General features: G+C 43.4%; 1 long non-coding RNA gene across 3 annotated transcripts in view; it reads left to right on the top strand.

Annotated features, from left to right (window-relative positions):
* LOC139745809 (uncharacterized) overlaps nt 1-7978 on the top strand; it is a 32491-nt gene extending 24513 nt beyond the window's left edge. For all 3 annotated transcript variants that reach the window (XR_011711972.1, XR_011711974.1, XR_011711973.1), the window contains 2 exons: nt 3813-3929; nt 6688-7978. This is a non-coding gene — a long non-coding RNA (uncharacterized lncRNA). The remainder of the gene's footprint in view (nt 1-3812; nt 3930-6687) is intronic.
* Nucleotides 7979-8386: the final 408 nt, after the last annotated feature.

Here is an 8386-nt window from a genome sequence, read left to right as displayed (position 1 = left end):
TCCCCTCTCGTTTTTTTTTTAAATTTTCCAAAAGAAGGAACAGATGGGGCCAGGTGAGGATATTCCAAAAAAGGCCCAGTCCTCTGTTCTTAGCGCTACCTCGCTAACGCGGGAAATGGCGAATAGTTTAAAAGAGAAAAGAGAAAAAGAAAAATATATATATATAGGGAATCAGTGATGGATTGTGCAAAAGATGCTTGTGGCATGAGAAGAGTAGGAGGTGGGTTGATTAGAAAGAGTAGTGAGTGGTGGGATGAAGAAGTAAGATTATTAGTGAAAGAGAAGAGAGAGGCATTTGGATGATTTTTTGCAGGGAAGAAATGCAATTGAGTGGGAGATGTATAAAAGAAAGAGACAGGAGGTCAAGAGAAAGGTGCAAGAGGTGAAAAAGAGGGCAAATGAGAGTTGGGGTGAGAGAGTATCATTAAATTTTAGGGGGAATAAAAAGATGTTCTGGAAGGAGGTAAATAAAGTGCATAAGACAAGGGAGCAAATGGGAACTTCAGTGAAGGGCACAAATGGGGAGGTGATAACAAGTAGTGGTGATGTGAGAAGGAGATGGAGTGAGTATTTTGAAGGTTTGTTGAATGTGTTTGATGATAGAGTGGCAGATATAGGGTGTTTTGGTCGAGGTGGTGTGCAAAGTGAGAGGGTTAGGGAAAATGATTTGGTAAAGAGAGAAGAGGTAGTAAAAGGTTTGCGGAAGATGAAAGCCGGCAAGGCAGCAGGTTTGGATGGTATTGCAGTGGAATTTATTAAAAAAGGGGTGACTGGTTGGTAAGGTTGTTTAATGTACGTATGACTCACGGTGAGGTGCCCGAGGATTGGTGGAATGCGTGCAAAGGCAAAGGGGATAAGAGTGAGTGCTCAAATTTCAGAGGTATAAGTTTGTTGAGTATTCCTGGGATGGTATTGATTGAGAAGGTGAAGGCATGTACAGAGCATCAGATTGGGGAAGAGCAGTGTGGTTTCAGAAGTGGTAGAGGATGTGTGGATCAGGTGTTTGCTTTGAAGAATGTATGTGAGAAATATTTAGAAAAGCAAATGGATTTGTATGTAGCATTTATGGATCTGGAGAAGGCATATGATAAGAGTTGATAGAGATGCTCTGTGGAAGGTATTAAGAATATATGGTGTGGGAGGCAAGTTGTTAGAAGCAGCGAAAAGATTTTATCGAGGATGTAAGGCATGTGTACGCGTAGGAAGAGAGGAAAGTGATTGGTCCTCAGCGAATGTAGGTTTGCAGCAGGGGTGCGTGACGTCTCCACGGTTGTTTAATTTGTTTATGGATGGGGTTGTTAGGGAGGTGAATGGAAGAGTTTTGGAAAGAAGGGCAAGTATGAAGTCTGTTGTGGATGAGAGAGCTTGGGAAGCGAGTCAGTTGTTGTTCGCCGATGATACAGCGCTGGTGGCCGATTGATGTGAGAAACTGCAGAAGCTGGTGACTGAGTTTGGTAAAGTGTGTGAAAGAAGAAAGTTAAGAGTAAATGTGAAAAAGAGCAAGGTTATTAGGTACAGTATGGTTGAGGGTCAAGTCAACTGGGAGGTAAGTTTGAATGGAGAAAAAGTGGAGTAAGTAAAGTGTTTTAGATATCTGGGAGTGGATCTGGCAGCGGATGGAACCACGGAAGCGGAAGTGGATCATAGGGTGGGGGCGAAAATCGTGGGAACCTCGAAGAATGCGCGGAAGTCGAGAACATTATCTCGGAAAGCAAGAATGGGTACGTTTGAAGGAGTAGTGGTTCCAACAATGTCGTGCGGTTGCGAGGCGTGGGCTATGGATAGAGTTGTGCGCAGGAGGGTGGACGTGCTGGGAATGAGATGTTTGAGGACAACGTATGGTGTGAGGTGGTTTGATCGTGTAAGTAACGTAAGGGTAAGAGAGAGCAGATGAGGGTGTTTTGAAATGGTTTGGGCACACGGAGAGAACGAGCGAGGAAAGATCGACCAAGAGGATATACGCGTCGGAGGCGGAGGGAACGAGGAGAAGTGGGAGACGAAATTGGAGGTGGAAAGATGGAGGGAAAAAGATTTTGTGTGATCGGGGACTGAACATGCAGGAGGGTGAAAGGAGGGCAAGGAACAGAGTGAATCATAGGGTGGGGGAGGGGGCAAAAATCCTGGGAGCCTTGAAGAATGTGTGGAAGTCGAGAACATTATCTCGGAAAGGAAAAATGGGTATGTTCGAAGGAATATTGGTTCCAACAATGTTGTATGGTTTCGAGGCGTGGGCTATGGATAGAGTCGTGCGCAGGAGGGCGGATGTGCCGGAAATGAGATGTTTGCGGACAACGTGTGGTGTGAGGTGGTTCGATCGAGCAAGTAACGTAAGGGTAAGAGATGCGTGGTAATAAAAAGAGTGTGTGTGAGAGCAGAATAGGGTGTTTTGAAATGGTTCGGTCAAACGGAGAGAATGAGTGAGGGGAGGTTGACAAAGAGGATACACATGTCAGAGGTGGAGGGCTCGAGGAGACCAAATTGGAGGTGGAAGGACGGAGCGAAAAAGATTTAGAGTGATCGGGGACCGAACATGCAGGCGTGCAAGGAATAGAGTGAATTCGAACGACGTGGCATACCGGGGCGGACGTGCCGTCAATGGATTGAACCAGGGCACGCGAAGTTTCGGGTAAAGCATGGAAAGTTCTGTGGGGCCTAGACGTGGAAAGGGAGCTGTGGTTTCGGTGCATTATTACGCGACAGCTTGAGACCGAGAGTGAACGAACGGGGCCCTCGCCGTCTTTCCTAGCGCTACCTCGCACACACTAGGGGGGAAGGGCGTTGTTATTCCACGTGTGGTGGGGTGGCGATGGGCAGACAGTACGAATTATGTACATGGGTATATAGGTATACGTCTGTGCGTGTATATGTACGTATACGTTGAGAGGTACAGGTACGTGTACGTGCTGCGCGTGGAAGTGCGTACGTGGGTGGGTCGGCCCATCGTTTCGTCCGTTTACTTGCGCTACCTCGCCAATGCGGGACACAGCGACAAAGGAAAACATAAATAAATATTCATACACGTACATACAGACACACAGATTTATATATTCCTACTAGTCCACGGGGAAAACGAAACACGAACAGTTCCCAAGTGCACTTTCGCGTAACAGGGGAGACACGAGAGAAACAGAAGTCAGTCGACATACAAGGAAGAGACGTAGGTAGGATGACATTCGGTAAACGCGATCGTCGAAGACAGACAACGCGCTCGTCATGAACTCATTACGCGGACAAGAAGGCGAATAGTTTAGAAATGACATGAACAATAAGGTTATCCATTTTGTCTAGACCTTCAGTGATTATTATTATTAGTTGTGTATTTAATAATGAAAGAATCAATGATATTTATTGTGGTAATTGAGTTAGGGTTGATAATTGAGATGATAGTGTTTAATGTGATTAAAGAAGACATTTGATTGGTGTTGTGTTGCTTAAGTATAAGAGGAATATCGTTACCAGTCTGGCCACCATAAAATTTATCAGTTTCTACATGCACTTTATGGATGAACCCAGGATAATTATCAGGTGAGTTTGTGCATAAGATATTCTTTATTGTTGGTTTTAAAGGTTTTAAGGAAACATTGGAAATAAAGTATAATTATTAATGAAAAGCAGAAGTAAAAGATTGTTGGTGTTAATGGGAAGTTTGGGCTCAACTCTATAAAATGTTTTGTTAAGGTATTTATCAGTGAAAGATGTAGGGTACTTTAAGTTAGATGCAATAGATTGTAATGATATTTTTACTGTGTCATGTTAAGGTGAGTAATAATGGATAAAAAATGGTAACATAGTATTATTTTCATTGTCTACAGTAAATGTGATGGAAGGTCCTAAATTGTTAAGTAAGGAGAGAAATGTCTGTAAATTCTCATTTGTTGGCTGAAGACAAAGAAGATTATCTACATACCTAAAGGAAATTGCATTAGAAGGTAAGATATTGTTTAGTAATTGTTTTTTCCAAAAAATCTGTATAATGTAATGTTTGAGCATAATAATTTCCATTGAATTGAAATAATTTTTTCTCGTACCCAATTTTATCAGTCGAACGAGAACAGGAAATAAATAATGGCGTACAACAGGTCTCGCGGGGAAGGGGACAAAGACGACAAACCTTCGATAAGAGAAGCATTACGTCTCAACAAGAAGAAGTCGAGTCCTTAATGGAAACGGGAACGAACCACGCGTAGGGGATTCTGACCGAGTCTATACACGTATCGTCAACACTCACAAGACGATTCATTTTCGATAAATAATTACCGTCACGGAAGATAGCGTCAGCCTCACGTGCTCCAGTAACACGTATATCCATTTCCTTTTTTCCGGTGTTACGAGGTCTCATAAATTTTTTAGAGCAATTAGGTTCCAGTGGTCTTGACAAAGTGGCATAGAATTACAGATATTAATTTCATCATTAGAGAAATTACTGTATTTTTTCTAAATTTGAAAAATTTTGGGACAGGAACACAAGTTCACCAAGAAAGAAGCGTTCGCATTCCGAGTGCAGTCGCCGTCTTAACCCGGACGGTCGAACTCACAAGCGTTCGATCCGTAGCTCGTGGCATTCACTCGTCAAGGCACCACAGCAAGATTGCAACATCCATCGGAAAGGCACGTCGGTCATCTCTCGCAATAGGAAAATTCTCCACGCGTCTCGTTTAAATCAAGAAGCGTCCGTAAAACGTGTCGGCATCGGTCGAACGGCCGACCAGAGAACCGCAACAACGAACAAGAGAGTCATCCAATTTTGTAGACGTTTAAGATCACAGTTGTTAAAGTCATTAAACAAGGCATTCGATTCTCGTCCCGTTCTCGTGCCACATCGACGTCGTTCAAGTCGAACAAAATTCATCGACTCGTACAAGGCACGCAATAGATGCAAGGAGGATAATTTTCCGTTAATTTTTCAAATGAGGGATTCCTCAGAGTATCATTAAGCAAGATGGGAAGTAAAATAATACGATTATTATTGAAAGGGAGGGTACGGATCATGCAACATAAAAACGGTAACATGCCATCATTTTGAACTTTTACATAAAAGTAGATGCAAGTTACTACATCGTCAAGTAAGGGGAGAATTGTTTCGATTTTTAGAACAAAGAAGAGGACGTAAAGCAAATTGCAATAACGTCCATCGGATCGAAAGAGACAGTCCGTCACACAAAATTGTATCCGTCGAACGAAGAGACTTTGAAAGAGGTAAATGAATATCATGCAAAATATCAAATAGAGGAAATATCCAAGGTAACAAGTTTGAAATGAAAATTAACATTGATACTGTTAAGCTTGTTAAGTAAATGTACATTGTTCCTAAAGAAAGTCAACCTTTTGAGAATTTATATGTGATTTAAAATTTTTTTTTGTGTTTTGATACCTATTGGAATTATCTGCTTGTAGGGGATTTTTATTGAGTTTAGATACGTTGTGTCATCCATGAAAAGATTATTCATTTTAGATAAATAATTCCTTTTGTCCATAATGAGAAGAGTGTTAAACAAGCTCTCATCAAATACATAGAGAATCCCGACGTAGTCGGGCAGGCGCGTCATTCGTAGCACATCGAGTTCAGCGGCGAACGCAACAGCGGAACAGACGAAAAGCCTCCTCCATTTCAATCTCGTCGACTCGAAGAAGTTTCGGAATTCGCGAAACGGTACAGCAGACAGCCGTAACAACGGCGGCGGTAGGATTAAGCGAGAAATACCGGGCAAGTTGCACGGAAGGATCCGGAGAAGGCACAGGACAGAGATGCTCCGTGGAACTCGCAGAGAGCACGCGGACGACACGCCCCCTCCAGATCCACAAACGGGACCTAGAAATCGAATCATTTAGGTAAGTATTCCTCATAAATCGTCGAAAGGAAATTTCGACAGGGTCCTTCCCGAATCCGACGGTGCGTACATGCCCCGACTTTCAATCGATACCCTTCCATATAATTTCCCGGGACTACTCGAGAAACTCACACCCATTTAATTTGAACAGTTACCCATTTGAATAGATTGCACCGCAATACATCCAAACCAATCAGTTCACCGGCTTTCGTGTTGCGCAAAGGTACCCCCGTCCAATCGAAACGTAGGTGCGTAACCCTCTCACCATCCCTACCAAAAGAACCCGTATCTGCCACCGTATCACGTAACGCTTCGGAACAAACTCCGAAAATACTCGCCGTATCTCCCGCCGAGACGCGTCGCAACCTTTCCATCATCACCCTCGACCGACGTTGACCCCCGTCTTGTCTCACGTTCCGCTCCCCTTCTCAAAGACGCGTTCATCCTCCAAAATTTTAACGATACCGTGTGACCCCTAGGTCGGCGAGTCGCGTCTGCACCCCTCTCCGGACGTCACGACAAAATAGAGGCGTGTCGGTGTAGTATGTCATCCACAGGGAAAGGGAATGTAATAAGTGGTCAAGTGCGGTTTCCAGTTCCAATCACATCACGATCGGAGATACAGGAAGAAGCGGAGCATCGAGTCGTCGGACCAGGAAGACGCGGGAAAACACGAGGCGGAACAAGGGAACGTCGGGATCACACTATCAGAGGAGCCACAAGAAGAAGGAGAGCAGCGATCGGATAGACAAGGAAGACGTAGGAACCCGCACATGCTAAAATTCTGTGGACCATAAAGCTTTTGAAGTTGTACATACATATGTATGTGTGTGTGATGATATTAATTTTTCTTCCGTAGGGAAATGGAACGCGATAAGATAGCAAGGGAGGGAGTGGACATACAAGGAAGACGTAGGAACACGACTAGGAACATTACGGGAACCAAAAAGCTAATCGGTCAGTCACGACACCAGGAAGACGTAGGAAGTATTCTCAGCAAGGGGGAAACGAGAACATAACGTGGACGACGCGGGGACATCACGGTAGGAGAGGAGAGAGAGGCGTAGCAGGGAAGGGATAGATAATGAAGACAGAGGAAGGACATAACAGGAAAGGTATTGAAGCGGTGACTACGCATAACACAAATTGCAGCATCACGGAAAGGGAAAGGAAATGGTTCCGAAGTGCGAAGTCTCGTTCGGATAACGTCATCGCGGAAGGCAGAAGAAACGTAAGAGCGAGTCGAGTTTGCAGGAAGGCTACCCGGCCACACATGTACGATACCATTCCGTGGACAATAAATGTATTTCAGTCGTGTGTATACATATACCTTTCGATGAAAGTATTATATTAAGGATTGAAGGCAAATGTTGTTGAGGAGAGAGGTAGATAGTAGTGAATTTGGAAGACTAAAAATTGTGGCCCTGATTTTGTTGTGAAAAAATAAGGAACCTTTGTAATAATTGAAATTATTTTCCTTTAAATATATATAGTTGAGGGTTTTTGTCAGGGGACTAGACATTTTTTTTTTTGAAACGTACAAGGAAACCGACAATTCATCACACGAAAAGTACCGCTCCACGGAGGTGAATTTGTCTTTTTCAGCGGGAAGGGGATCACGTAAAAGATGAGACAGTACATCTCCGCGTAATCCAGAGGGAAACGAGACGAGATAATTTTGGAAGTCGACCGTTTCGCCGAGAGGACGACACACAAGAAAGAAACGTAGCAGTCGGGAAGGTAAAATTAAAAGGGGAAGGACACCCGGCCACACACACAACATAACAGCACGCAGAAGATAAAGTAATTTGATTAGTGTACATATAGTTTGGAAGGGTGCTTTACTATTGGGATGATGATAGAGGAAAATCAGTGTAAAAGTTTGTGGAGGGAAGAAGTAGCAAGGAGTGAGGGGCAGGAAAACGGAAGCAGACCAAGGACGATTTTCCACTGCGGCACGACAACAGTCGGAGATCGGAGGAGGAGGGCGAGTACGACCAAGGTTTGGAGGATTGGACTAGAGGAAACGAATTTAAGGCATTATTGAGATTTTTATTTTATTTTATGATGTGTAGTAAGGATTTGAATGTGAAAAATGTTTGTTGGAAATGTGAGTGTTTTGAAAATATAAATTTGTGTGGATCAAGGTGGTTTTGTGTCTCATTTGCCATTTAGAAGAAAACGATCAAGTACGGAAGGAAAATGTCGTTTTAGGCGCTAAGGAGGAAATTGGGAGCATTTTGCCCAAAAAAAAATTTGCTCTTGGTGTGGGTTGGGAAAAAAAAAAAAAAAGTTAGTTTTTAGTAAAAGAAAGGAAAGTTTTTTACAGGAGCGTTTTCATTGAAGATAGTGTCGAGCGGAGGGATACACTGTAGATTTTGTGGGGAACATCTCCAAAATGTGTACGCAAAGGTATATTTGGTCAGGTGTTTGAGTTCTAGGAGAGAGAGAGAAGAGGTTTTATCGCAGGCACGACATGACGGATGGAGGCAAATTTTCTTAGACGTGTGGTAAAGGTCGTCATTGAAAATATTGGCAGTTTAGTTGTAGGTACAGAG

The sequence above is a fragment of the Panulirus ornatus genome, chromosome 62, assembly GCF_036320965.1.
Source record: "Panulirus ornatus isolate Po-2019 chromosome 62, ASM3632096v1, whole genome shotgun sequence".
Taxonomy (NCBI): Eukaryota; Metazoa; Arthropoda; class Malacostraca; order Decapoda; family Palinuridae; genus Panulirus; species Panulirus ornatus.
Note: the sequence above shows the minus strand (reverse complement) of the source record. Positions and strands in the feature narration are given on the sequence as shown.